Below are 13,838 nucleotides of genomic sequence, written 5' to 3'. Positions count from 1 at the left end.
AGTCCTGATGTGGAGATGCCGGTGATGGACTGGGGTTGACAATTGTAAACAATTTTACAACACCAAGTTATAGTCCAGCAATTTTATTTTAAATTCACAAGCTTTCGGAGATTTTCTCCTTCCTCAGGCAAACATTTGCCTGAGGAAGGAGAAAATCTCCGAAAGCTTGTGAATTTAAAATAAAATTGCTGGACTATAACTTGGTGTTGTAAAATTGTTTACAATAGGTTATAGTCCAACAGCTTACATTTGTCCACCCCAGTCCATCACCGGCATCTCCACATCAATAAAATTAATACTTAGGGATAACCATGCTGGTTGTAAAAATATATCCTGTGACACAAACGGAGATTTCTACTTTGGCAACATCCTTCCCATCAGCTCACCCCATCCACCACTATTCCCTTGGACTCTGCCAACGGATCAATCACTGACCCTCTGCACATTACCCTCCAGAATGTCCATTCACACGTGAACAAAGCTCTTGTCATCCATGAACATGTTGTGAATGACTGCATTGACATTCTGGCTTTGACCAAACTTGGTTCATGGGTGGTGACACCTTGCCTCTTATTTCTCCATACTTTCTACCACCTGCCCCACCCAAATCATTACGATGATGTGGTCCTTGTCACCAATTCACACCTTGGTCTCTCCTCCTACTCCTAAAGACATCATCTCCTCCTTTGATCACCTTACTCTGTTCCACCCGTCACCTCTCCTTTAATATCTTCTTGTCCACCCTGAGTTTCTCACCGAGATCTCCTCCCTCTTTACAGTAGATTTACAACTGCACTTTCAAATTCCCAACTGCCTACCTTTTGGCATTCCATTTGCCATGATAATTTGACCAACCACTCACTCATCTCCACCTTTATGCCCTTGTCTCCAGAAAAACTTTTACTCTCTTCTATCCTGGTTGTTCCCCCTAGTATGACCCCATCTTTGCTACTTCAAGTCCAGGGAACACAGAATTAAATGTATCTGGGTAACAACTGGTTTAGCCATCCATGACCACATCTGGCTGGACCACATCAAGCACTATCAGGCCTCACATTTCTTTGCCAAAACCATCCACTACTCCAGAATCATCATTGGAGAGCAAAGATTACTCCTGGCTTTTTTGCACCACTATCAACCGTCTCCCTAAACATCTATCTTCTGGCCCCTCCACCCTCACCTCCAACAACAAGTACGATGAGCCCATGGACATCTTTGCCATTCAGCTGCATCTGCTGCTTCCCCCCATCCCTTTTCCTATTCAAGCCAAACCTCCCCCCAGGCCTACCTCTACCCTAGCCCTGAGTCCTCGTCTCTTTCTAGTTTCTCTCCCATCTCCTCTCATGCCCGCTCCAACGTCATCTCATCCATGAGACCCACTTCCTCCTTCCTTGACCTGATTCCCACTAAAGTGCTGACCATTCAACTTCCCTTCCTGGCCCCCATACTAGTTGACATTGTAAATAGTTTCCTCTCCTCAGGTACTGTACCCCTCCCTTTCAAAACTGCCATCATCATCCCCTCCTCAAAAAACATCCTTAACCCTCTATCCTGGCAAACTACCATCTCATCACCAATTTCCCTTTCCTCTCCAAAGTCCTTAAATGCATTGTCGCCTCCCAAATCCATGCACTCCTTCCTTGCAACTCCATGTTTGAATCTCTCCTATTAGATTTTCGCCCCTGCCACAGCATTGAAACGGCCCTAACCAAAGTCACAAATGACAAGCTCTGTGACTATGACCATGGTATCCCTCCTCATTCTCCCTCCAGCCTTTGACTCGATCAAGCAAACCATCCTCCTCCAGTGGCTCTCCTCCGTCATCCAGCTCAATGGGACGACCGTCGATTGTTGTCAGATTAAATACAGGAATGGCTTCTTTTCCCATCCTCCAGTCCCTCAAGAATCTATCCTTGACCTCTTCCTCATCTACACACTGAGACATAAAAAGCTCTACCTCTCCACCACCTGTCTCAACCCTCCATTGTTTCTGTGATGTCAGACTGTTTGATCAACATCTGGTCTTGCATGAACTACAATTTCCTCCAGGTAAATATTGGTAAGACCAAAGCCATTATCTTTGACCACAAACTCCGTACCCTTGCCATCGATTCCATCCACTGTCTCAGGCGGAACCAGAGTGTTCACAACCTCAGAATTCTATTGGACCCTGAGCTGAGTTTCTGACCCCATATCATCTCCATCATAAATACCATCTACTTCTACTTCCATAACATCGCCCACCTCTGCCCATCTGTTGCCAGAACCCTCCTTTGTCACTCCGGGGCTTCACTATTCCGATGCTTTCGTAGCTGTTCTCCCATTCTCCACCCTCCATTTACTTCAGCTTATCCAAAACTCTGCTCTCCGTACCTCATTCTACACCAATTCCTCACTGACCTACTTTGGCTCCTATTTCTCCAACGCATCAGATTTAAAATTCTCATCCTTTTGTTTAAATCCCTTCATGGCCTTGCCACTCCCTATCTCTGTAACCTGCTCAAAGCCCCACAACTACACCAACACCACCCCCCCGCCTCGAACTGTGCATCCTCAGCTACCTTCGCCCCACAATTGGTGGCCATACCTTCAGCCGCCTAGGCCCCGCACTCTGGAATTGTCTCTCCAAACCCCTCTGCCTCTCCCCCTCCCTTTGCTCCTGACGATCCGGATTCTTTCCCCTCAGTCTGGTTCAGTAATAACTGAAGTCGAATACATTTTAAAGTTCAACACATCTTTAATAGCAGGGTTCTTAGTCTGCAGCATTGATTTGGACTCCTGATAGAGTCCCTCTATGCTGGCAGAGCAAGAACAAAAACATACAGAAATCCACACGTTTTTATACAGATGAATAGGGTTGGAACATACTTAACGAGGGTCAACACCAATCATAAGCGGGGCACAGGTTGCCATGCGAGGTTACATTATTTCCGGCCAATCATAAATCGTCCATGTGCTGATCATGCTGCTGTTAGACATCAAAGGGGATAACTTCCTCATCTTCCAACTTGGAATGTTCTTCCCTGTCCCTTCTGTTCCTCATCTCCCAACCCGGAATGTCTTTCAACTTTGGCTAAGCTCGTTACCTATATTGATCTGCCATAAACATGGAGACATTCAGACCAGTCCTTGACTCACATCAAAGACCTATCATTGATAAGACAATGCAGGCCTGCTGACTAAGCAAACATATGGCCCAGCAGGAGGGCCAGGCCACTTGTATCAATCTCAGTTACTAACTAATTAACCCTTTCTAACCATTTTGCATTCTGCTTCTTTGCCACGTCGGCATCTTAATATTTTACTAAAAACTGACCACGTAGGGATTCTCATTCCCCCCTTTTATCATTTTATGATAACCAATTATTACGGTGCTCACTGGTTCTGCAGCGCAGCAACATTTAAGTAAGCAATAAACTATAAGAATTATAACAATGAATATGACTAGCCCTTGAACTAGAGAAGTCCCAATAGAACACAGACATGTTTCATCAATACGCCTTTGTATCTTATCTGTTCTCAGGAACAGACTCCTTCTAAACATCTCTCAAGTAAGTTGCGAATGTCCTTGGTCAGCTAAACCTATTCATGTTAGTTTGAAAAGGCTAACATAGTCAAATATCCCATGGTGCTTTATATTTTGTTTCCAGCCTAACTAGACTGAATGGTACCTTTCAGACCATTTTACACCTGTGAATTGGTACCCTCCCCATTATATCCCTTAATCCAAATTCTCCCTACAATATCCCGTTAGATGCTGTACCTCATCTTAACCAGGTTCCCTTCGTGTTGGCCACCAGTCCGGGTGGAAGAGAGGCAGAGCATCTGATAATCCTATCGAACTATAATTGTCTTCCCTTTTACATGCACCTTACCCCAGCGGGTGCTACTCCCAGTACCATTAAGATGTGTTCTTAGTTGAAACCACAGAGACAATGGGAACATTCTCACCCAGGCTCTGTTTTACTATCTTTGCCAAAACCTTCATCCTCTGCTTACATTTATTACATGCAATGAAAATCAAGAAGCACATTACAACAAACTGCACTACGACTAATACATATGAAACTAATCTAATCCAAAGATGGATCTGTATATTCAGTCCCAAATTCCAGAGGTAATTTCACCAGGTGGTGACTTTAATTTGGTCAATGTCATGCTTAATGTTGTTATTGTCCTGTTGTAGGTTATAATAACCCTTCTAGGAGAGGCGTATCTCCATTCGCAATGCTTCCAAGTATTTAGGCAACAGGGGTGTCAGATACCCAAATGTGTCCTGATATTCTTTGAAGTCCTTTCTGGCATTCTCAGAAACTTGTAAGGTGGTGAGGTTATGCCGGTGTATCTCTACCAGTTCCTCGGGTCCAATCCGAACCAGGACTTCAGAAATGGAGTAGAATTCTGGACTTAAAATATCACAAGTTAGATTGGCATATTTAAACGTTTTCAAATTAGTTGTAACACAGTATTCGCCCTCTCCGGCATATACCACTTAAGTGGGTTTTAGATCCGCCTCTAGGGCCTCCATGGTACAGTTAATATCCTGATTGGTACCGGTATTATTAAACCCACACTGTGCTTCTAGGCTGTGTCCAACACTATGTGGACATACAGTGACAGCATGTCTAGTAACACATCCCTTTAATTTTGTTCCAGCCAATCAGCTTAAATCTACGTCCTCTAGTTCTTGAACCCTCTGCTAGGGGAAACAGGTACTTCCAGTCTACTTTATCTGGGCCCCTCATAATCTTGTAATTTTGTATCCATCGTGCGGATATCTTCTAAATATTGTTTCTCCCAATTTTATTGTTAACTGATGGGAACCTAACCCTGAATTTTGGAAATCCAAATTACTGTGTCCCTCTTTACTTTAATTTCAGTCCTTTTGATTGATACCAGTGTTTCCTGACTGTTTCATTAATTAGTTGGTTTCTCTATGGACCATGTGTCAGTGCCTTGTTTAAAAGGATTTCTCACTCGCCTGGACCACATTAACCATTTTCCTGTTGTGCTGTTGTCAAGTAACTGAGCCTGTCTGAGACTCATTCTTCACTGTATCTTCTTCATGTATCTCCGCATACTAGCAGCATCTCATAGGAATGAGCTTAGTGTTCTTGGATATTAACTTTCTGCTGGCCAGTCTCTTCTTCCTTATGGTATTTCCGAACATTTTCCATGGCACACATCATATGACCTGTAGGATTCAGTCCTGTAAAAGCAACTGGTTTGTTTAAAGAGTGGTTGCAATAGCTCACCAGGCCACAGGCCTTTGTAATCATGTTCTTCATCCTGGTCTCCATTTCAGATGATGGCAACATACATTTGTATCTTTTATGTCCACTGTAGCCATTCTTAGGTTTTCAGGTTATCTTATCAAAAAGATCAGGGGTGTCGAGAGTGCTTATCTCCCCCTGCATGGTCCCGATGTCAGGGTAGTGGCCAGGCTATTGAGTGTAGTTTTCTCATTATTCATTATAGGCAAGGACACAAATATCTCCACGAGAAAGCTATCAATTTGCTATTCTCAACTACACTTTCCTGACTTCCACTAGATTGTATATTTATGCCGGATTGATTTTTTTTATCATGCCCAATTCAATGACTTTAGAGAAATTCCCATATCTCCCCACCTCGAGCATTCTGTCTCGGAAGACAACAAATAGGCTAAAACAAAACAAATCAAAATGTTTTCAAAAGAAGAGAATCAGGTTGATATCACCACGCTGTGACATTTGGTATCCGCTGATGTCTGCAGCTAAAGTCTTAAATCTTTAACACCACTGGATCGTTTCCTGCACCAAATTTCTCCAGCAAAGGTTGCACCGTAACTTTGTAACTACTCTTGGTAATCCTGCACCATCAACACTCACGTGGTCCCAAAAAAAACCCAGGGTCACCTGTTTTAAAAGAAACACAGAAAATCCATTGCGGCTCTTCTTGAGAGCCCAAGTGATTAATTTGTCAAATCTTCATTTATTATTTATTTATCCAAAGGGATAATCCCTATACCCAAAACATACCTATATTGATCTGCCATAAACATGGAGACATTCAGACCAGTCCTTGACTCACATCAAAGACCTATCATTGATAAGACAATGCAGGCCTGCTGACTAAGCAAACATATGGCCCAGCAGGAGGGCCAGGCCATCTGTCCCAATCTCAGTTACTAACTAATTAACCCTTTCTAACCATTTTGCATTCTGCTTCTTTGCCACGTCGGCATCTTAATATTTTACTAAAAACTGACCACGTAGGGATTCTCACTCCTTTAAGATCATCCTTAAACCCACCTCTTCAACCAAGCTTGTTTATCACACCTCCTAATAACTCCTTCAGCTCATGTTTCAATTTTTCCTTATGTCTCTGTGAAGCGTCCTGGGAAGTTTTTTCTATGTTAAGGTGCTTCATAAATGCAAGTTGTTCTTATTTCATTTTAGAAAATAGGAGTGAAGCCAAACTTAATTTTTAAAAAAGTAGCATCAACCAGTTATGTCTGTGGGGGTGGCTTTGTCTGAGAATTATCTTGGTCTGTGGCTGCATTATAATATATGGCATCTGATTCACAGCAAAAGCAGGAAAACTAGCAATTGCTGACCAAAAGTTTCAAAAAAGCTGATACAACCCTTAAAAGCTGAAAACTCAAAAACAGACTTGATTGAGTAGCAAAAGTAAATGTTGGTCACTTAGAGGCTGAGACAGGAGAAATTATAATGGGGAATCAGGAAATGGCAGATGCGTTAAACAAATATTTTGTATCTGTCTTCACAGTAGAAGAGACAAAAAGCATACCAGAAATAGTGGGGATCCAAGGGGCTAATGAGAGTGAGGAACTTAAAGTAATTAATATCAGTAGAGAAAAAGTACTGGAGAAATTAATGGGACTAAAAGCTAATAAATCCCTTGGATCTGATGGCCTACATCTGAGGGTTCTAAAGGCGGTGTCTGCAGAGATAGTGGATGCATTGGTTATGATCTTCCAAAATTCCCCAGATTCTAGAACGGTCCCAGCGGTTTGGAAGGTAGCAAATGGAATACCGCTATTTAAGAAAGGAGGGAGAGAGAAAACATGGAACTTTAGGCCAGTTAGCCTGACATCAGTCATCGGGAAAATGTTGGAATCCATTATTAAGGAAGTGGTAACAGAGCACTTAGAAAATCATAATATGATTAGGCAGAGTCAACATGGTTTTACAAAAGGGAAATCATGTTTGACAAATTTATTAGAGTTTTTTGAGGATGTAACTAGCAGGGTAGATAAAGGGGAACCAGTGGATGTAGTATATTTGGATTTTCAAAAGGAATTCGATAAACTGCCACATAAAAGGTTGTTACGCAAGATAAGGACTCATGGGGTTGGGGGTAACATCTTAGCTTGGAAAGACAATATTGGTTAATGGACAGAAAACAGAGAGTAGGGATAAATGGGTCATTTTCAGGTCGGCAGCCTGTAACTTGTGGGGTGCCGCAAGGATCAGTGCTTGGGTCTCAGATATTTACAATCTAAACTAATGACTTAGATGGCAAAAGAACCAAAGGTGACATAAGGAAAAGCTTTTTTACACAGCGGGTGGTTAGGATCTGGAATGCACTGCCTGAGGGGGTAGTGGAGGCAGATTCTATCATGGCCTTCAAAAGGGAACTGGATAAGTACTTGAAAGGAAAAAATTTGCAGGAATATCGGATAGGGTGGGGGAGTGGGACTAGCTGGATTGCTCTTGCATAGAGCCGGCACGGACTTGATGGGTTGAATGGCCTTCTTCCGTGCTTTAACCTTTCTATGATTCTATGAAGGGACCGAGTGTAATGTATCCAAGTTTGCTGACGATACAAAGCTAGGTGGGAAAGTAAGCTGTGAGGAGCACACAAAGGGCTCAATTTTAGGAGGCAATTGCGGGTGCGTTGGGGGCTCCAAAAATTGCGGAAATCCCGTTCAAATTCAGAAGCCGGCTCCAACCCGCCGACTTCCGAGTTTCCCGGGGACGCAAATGACTCGAAACTGGAAGTCCTGCATTAAAGAGCCAAATGTACCTCATTGAGGTACTTAAGGCACTTTACCTGTGATCGATTAAGTAATTATAACGATTTTTAACTTACCTGGCTTGCCCACCGCTTCTAATTCATGCCTGGATCAGGGAAAAAGAAACTAAATAAATTACATAAAACACCATAGAAGGAAATTAAAACACCAAATGAACCTACCTTTGCACCCTGCTCTGATGTCCCCCTCTCCGATCTCCCTCTCTTCACCCCCCTGATGTCCCCCTCTTCACCCCCCCCGATGTCCACCCGATCTTCCCCTCTCTCCCCCGATCTTCCACTCTCCCCCCGATATCCCCTATTTCACTCCCGATCTTCCCTCTCCTCCCCAATGTCCCCCTCTTTACCCCCAATCTTCCCCTCACCCTCCCGATCTTCCCCTCTCCCCCCCCCCCGATCTTACACTCTCCCCCACCCCCTGGCTCTCTTTTTTTCTACCCCCCCTCCCCCCCCCTGCCCCACGTTGCAGCTCCTGACGGCAAAGTAAGTTTTGTTCAGGCAGGTTTGCCACATGCACCTTCACCCCCTCACAGCCAACCCACCACCATTGTAAAATTGACCCCAAAGAGTTTGCAAAGGGATATAGACAGGTTAAGTGAGAAGGCAAGAAGGTGGCAGATGGAGTACAATGTGGGGAAATGTGAAGTTATTCACTTTGGTAGGAAGAATAGAAAAACAGAACATTTTTTAAATGGTGAGAAACTAGTAAATGTTGGTGTTCAGAGAGACTTGTCCTCGTACAAGAAACACAAAAAGTTAGCATGCAGGTACAGCAAGCAATTAGGAAGGCAAATGGTATGTTGGCCTTTATTGCAAGGGGGTTGAAGTACAAGACTAAGGAAGTCTTACTACAATGTTACAGGGCTTTGATGAGACCTCATCTGGAATACTGCGTACAGTTTTGGTCTCCTTATCTAAGGAAGGATATACTTGCCTTAGAGGCTGTGCAGCGAAGGTTCACTAGATTAATTCCTGGGATGAGAGGGTTGTCCTATGAGGAGAGGTTGAGTAGAATGGGCCTATACTCTCTGGAGTTTAGAAGAATGAGAGGTGATCTCATTGAAATATATGAGATTCTGAGGAGGCTTGACAGGGTAGGTGCTGAAAGGTTGTTTCCACTGGCTGCAGTGTCTAGAACTAGGGGGCATAATCGCAGGATAAGGGGTCGGTCATTTAAGACTGATATGAGGAGGAATTTCTTCACTCAGAGGGTTGTGAATCTTTGGAATTCTCTACCCCAGAGGGCTGTGGATGCCGAGTCGTTGAGTATATTCATGGCTGAGATCGATAGATTTTTGGACTCTAGGGGAATCAAGGGATATGGGGATCGGGCAGGAAAGTGGAATTGAGGTTGAAGATCAGCCATGATCTGATTGAAAAGGCGGAGCAGGCTCGAGGGGATGTATGGCCTACTCCTGCTCCTATTTCTTATGTTCTTAAGTTCTTATGTTCTTATGATTGTAATCCTATGTCATGAATACAAGTAGTTACACAGAATTTGTAACTTAAGCTGTAAGTATACACAACATTCCTTCACTTGTGGAGGAAAAAAAATAGTGTGTGACAGCCTGAAGGGGAAATCTAACTGCTAAATGCAGAAAATTGATGATGTATTTCTAGGGACGTGCTTCCTTGAGAAATTTGGAATTTTTGCATTAAAATGATGCATTTTCAGCCATTTAAAGCTCTTGTATTTCACACTCGACAGATATATCTAATTTTGTTAGATTAAATATAATCTAACAAAAGCAAAAACAAGGCCTCCGAATTTCCTTGGACTTTTTGCCTCTGCTTTGCGTAACTTTGCGGAATGGCGGTGGAAACCCCATTTATACGCAGGATTACACTGCACTTCCGATGGCGCAGCGGCAGAAAGTCTGAGTTAATTCAGGGATTCTGGCTGCTGCCTACTGTAGGCGGGAACTCTTGTTCCTGCAAAAATTCCTACCTGTAGTATGCAGTGGTCAGGATTTCTTCCATTAGCAGCAGGATTCTTGTCAGAAAAGCATTGAAGGGAGAGGGGCCTGATATGTGCTGATTTTTGTCACTGACCCGCTGACTCAGCCCCCACAATGCTGAATGTATGTTTGAAACACTATGCTAAAACATGCATTTTGCTAGCACTCAATATGTTAAGAGACATCAGAGCATTTTGCTGGGTGGAGGACATTAAACAGGAGGAGAAAGAAAAAAGAGTCTAGGGGGAGAAAAGTTTTAAGGATGTTTTTGAAGGTAGAGTGGGAGGTAATAAGGCAGATTTGCTCAGGGAAGGGGTTTCAGAGGGTGGGGGCAAAGTGGTTCGAAGAGCAGGTGTCAATGTTGGCGTGGAGAGGGCAGGGAATGAAAAGTGGGTATCAGAGGACCAGAGAGTGCATGTGTAGACATAGGGCTGGAGGAGATCATGGAAGCAAGAAGAAATGACTCTGTGGATGAATTTGAATTTTAAAACCAATTCTTTGAGATGCAGGAAGCCAGTAGAACTTTGTGAGAATAGGGTTGATAGGGATGTGGACCTTACTACAGGTGACAACATGGGCCTTGGCGTTCTGGATGATTTGTAGTTTGTGCATGGTGGAAATGGGGGAGGCTGGCAAGGTGACCATTGGAGAAGTCCAAGTGGTAAAGACATGGATTAGAGTTTTGGTGGCAGAAGAGGAACGGGCAGAAATGGCAATGTTGAAGAAGTGGAAGAAAGTGATCTTAATGATGGATTGGATGTGGGAAAGGAAAGTGGGATTGGGGTTGAGCTGTACCCATCTGGATATGCACCTCTGGCCTTGGCCCGAGACGGCAGCTTGGAAGGTAAATGAAGTCGAAGTAAGAGGCATGTGGGAGTTCTCAGAAGCTGAAGAGGATAGCTTTGGTTTTACCAATGTTAAGCTCAAGGACTTTTCGGCTTATCCTGATTTCAATGTCCGATGTCTGGGTGCTAATGTTCTCAAGGGAAGTGTCATGTGCAGCCCTTCTGGGGTGATGGGACTGACACAAAATGTATTTTCCTCTTCTATTGGGTGTTAAGAACTAATATAACTGGGAAGTCACTTTAAGTGACTTAAGACTCGTTTCCTGGTCCATTAATATATGGTTTACTGTACTGTGTGTTTCTTAAGCACAGCACATGCTTTTGCATCAAAGAAAAGACTCCCGTATAAACCATGGACTGTCTGTTTAGATCTGTCTTCCTTACTAGACGTTGCAGGCTGTCCTTGCCTGTCTGTTTCTTTGCTTCCTTATTTCTTAGCTGATCAGGAAGCCAAGGACTTGACTTCTTATCCATTTCTAGCTCTTCATGTCCAGAGATTAGTCCTTTGAGCCACCAATCAAACCATAGCCGGGTGAGACTTCACTGACAACTAACCTTTTCTAAGCACAAGTTATTGACGTTATTCAAACATGTCATGTGTGATTGTTTAGGGATGTTTCCAATGAACCTCCATAGTCTCAGTCATTACATTTGAATTCTAATCCATGTCCCCAGCGCATGGCTGTTGTATGGATGTGAACAGTAACTGTTTATGGGACATTGCCGTGCGCAAACTTGCTTCCATTTTTGCCTACATAGAACTTCAAAGGTACTTAATTAGCTGTGAAGTGTTTTGGGCATCGTGAGGACATGAAAGGCACTATACAAGTGCAAGTTCTTTCTTTCTTAACTGGAACCAAGCAAATATTTAAATAGCTCTCTGTTAAATTCAAAAAGTTGCCAATCACACACATATGTGAACAATTTCCACAACATGTTTGTATTTGAACTGAATGGTTTGGCTCCTCCCTCAAGCAAACTATCACTAAACATTCATCAACATTATACTTATCTACACTAATACATGATTCCTCTGAGTAGTTAGTTTTTGACCCTTTATGTACTGTGACAGAATTAAATTGAAGTCAATCTCAAACAAAATTATTAGTAAAAATGCTTCATTTTTGTCAAAGTGTTGGTTTTATCCTAAAACAGCATCAAACTGCTGCTAACTAGAACTCTTGCACTGCAGTATCATTTCAAAGACATTGGAATAACAGATCAATGATTTGAACCAATTCACCTTAAATTTTCTGAGCGAAATAGAAAAGGAACTACAGACCATAGCTTCAGACTTTGCCATTAGATCCAATTTATATGAAAAATAAGCATATTTAAGATAACATTGTTTATTTTTTGCAGTTTTAAAATAGATTGTCATCTAATATAGAAACTCTTGCTTTGACGTTTCCATGTAAGAATTGGGAGTTTCCTATTCTGGGTATCTCTTCCGATTTTAGTGAATGATGAATGATAAATATTGATGTATATTTGTCATTGTATACGTTGATGTATTCTGGTCAACTCATTTATCATTGTCAATCTCTGAAAGGTGCCACGCATTTACAAAGTATCGCAGGCCAACAGAACAGTTTCTGATTTCAACACTGATTTCAACAACTTCAGATCATAACCACTGCTCCCATATTTTCGGATAATAGCTGCTGGTAATGGTTCTGATGTTGCAATTTACAGCTCCTCTAGACCCACCTTTTGTTTCTTTACTTGTCCCATTACCACCCCTTTTTGTCATTTAATGAGTCTTGCCCTCCATCCCATCATAGACCTCCCTTTTTGTTCTTTCCTCCCATCCTCCCCCTTCCTTCCCTGGCTCTGTACTTGCTTATAAACTGTCAAATCTCGAACTTCTTCCAGTTCTGACGAAAGGTCATCGACCTGAAATGTTAACTCTGATTCTCTCTCCACAGGTGCTGCCTGACCTGCTGAGTATTTCCAGCATTTTCTGTTTTTTAGAACAGTTTTTTTCTGACTTCATAACAACTGGTCAAAAAGAGAAGGAATATTGATGGACAGTTAATTGTAAAGGTCATCAGATGCATTACTTATAAACATAGTGCACAACTTTCATGTTTGGGTGGAATGCCTCTTTGAACCCCCCAAAAAAAACTGTTTTTCTTTCGAATTAATGACCCCAACTACGAAATTTTATAAATTGGATGTTTCCAAGCCAGACATTATCATAGTTTCATTAGTGGGTCTCTAATTGTGGGGAATAGCAGGCATTCTCCCATTTTTAGTTTAAAAAAAGGAATTTCAGCCTATCAGTTGCCCTATACATTCAATGTGATCCTACCTAAATGTGATATTTTATATTTTCTTTTGATTTGGATGAATTTATGTGATATGGACTAAAATTTTTTAATAATATATCAAAAAATATGAAACTTAGAAATATGGATCAGTTACTAGTTATCAAATTCTTAATATTCGTTGGATTGAGTCAGCATTTTCAGAAACTGGTTGATTTTCTGAGGTGTTGCCAATGAGTCCAAGGATAGTCTGTTACTCGCGTAGCTCATGCCCTGTTGGAGTTGTTGACATTATTTTCTATCACTGTATTGTGTCCCATCCGATGCTAATGTAATGCTATTTGTCCATAACATTCCTGCATTGCTTTGTAATTTCGAAAGCATGAAAGTAACCATAATTAGAAACATTCTAAAATTTTTAGAAATAATAAGAGTAATCTAGAGGAAAGAATAAATAAAACATTGAAATGATAATTTCTGAAATTAGTCAACAAAATATTAAAATAATTTTTGGTATTCATTGAGTAAAATATGGAAATGATAATTAAAAAGATGTTACAGAGGAAATTATAGGTCACTCATCTAATGTCAGTAAGTAAAATGTTAAAATTATTTGGAATATATAAATTGAGACAGATATATATTTATTGAATTGAAAATTCAAAATTTGTGTATTTAAATTTATTAAATGAATAAATATTAATAGTTGAAAAATTTAAAGTTAC

The 13,838-nt window shown here is 41.6% G+C and overlaps 1 protein-coding gene across 1 annotated transcript in view; it reads left to right on the top strand.

The window, feature by feature from the left end:
- LOC137299471 (ran-binding protein 3-like) overlaps positions 1–13,838 on the top strand; it is a 303,210-nt gene that overhangs the window by 3,300 nt on the left and 286,072 nt on the right. The gene's annotated exons all lie outside the window — the stretch shown is intronic.

This window comes from Heptranchias perlo, chromosome 29 (genome assembly GCF_035084215.1).
Source record: "Heptranchias perlo isolate sHepPer1 chromosome 29, sHepPer1.hap1, whole genome shotgun sequence".
NCBI lineage: Eukaryota > Metazoa > Chordata > Chondrichthyes > Hexanchiformes > Hexanchidae > Heptranchias > Heptranchias perlo.
The sequence above is the reverse complement of the archived record's forward strand: the minus strand, read 5'-3'. Positions and strand labels throughout refer to the sequence as shown.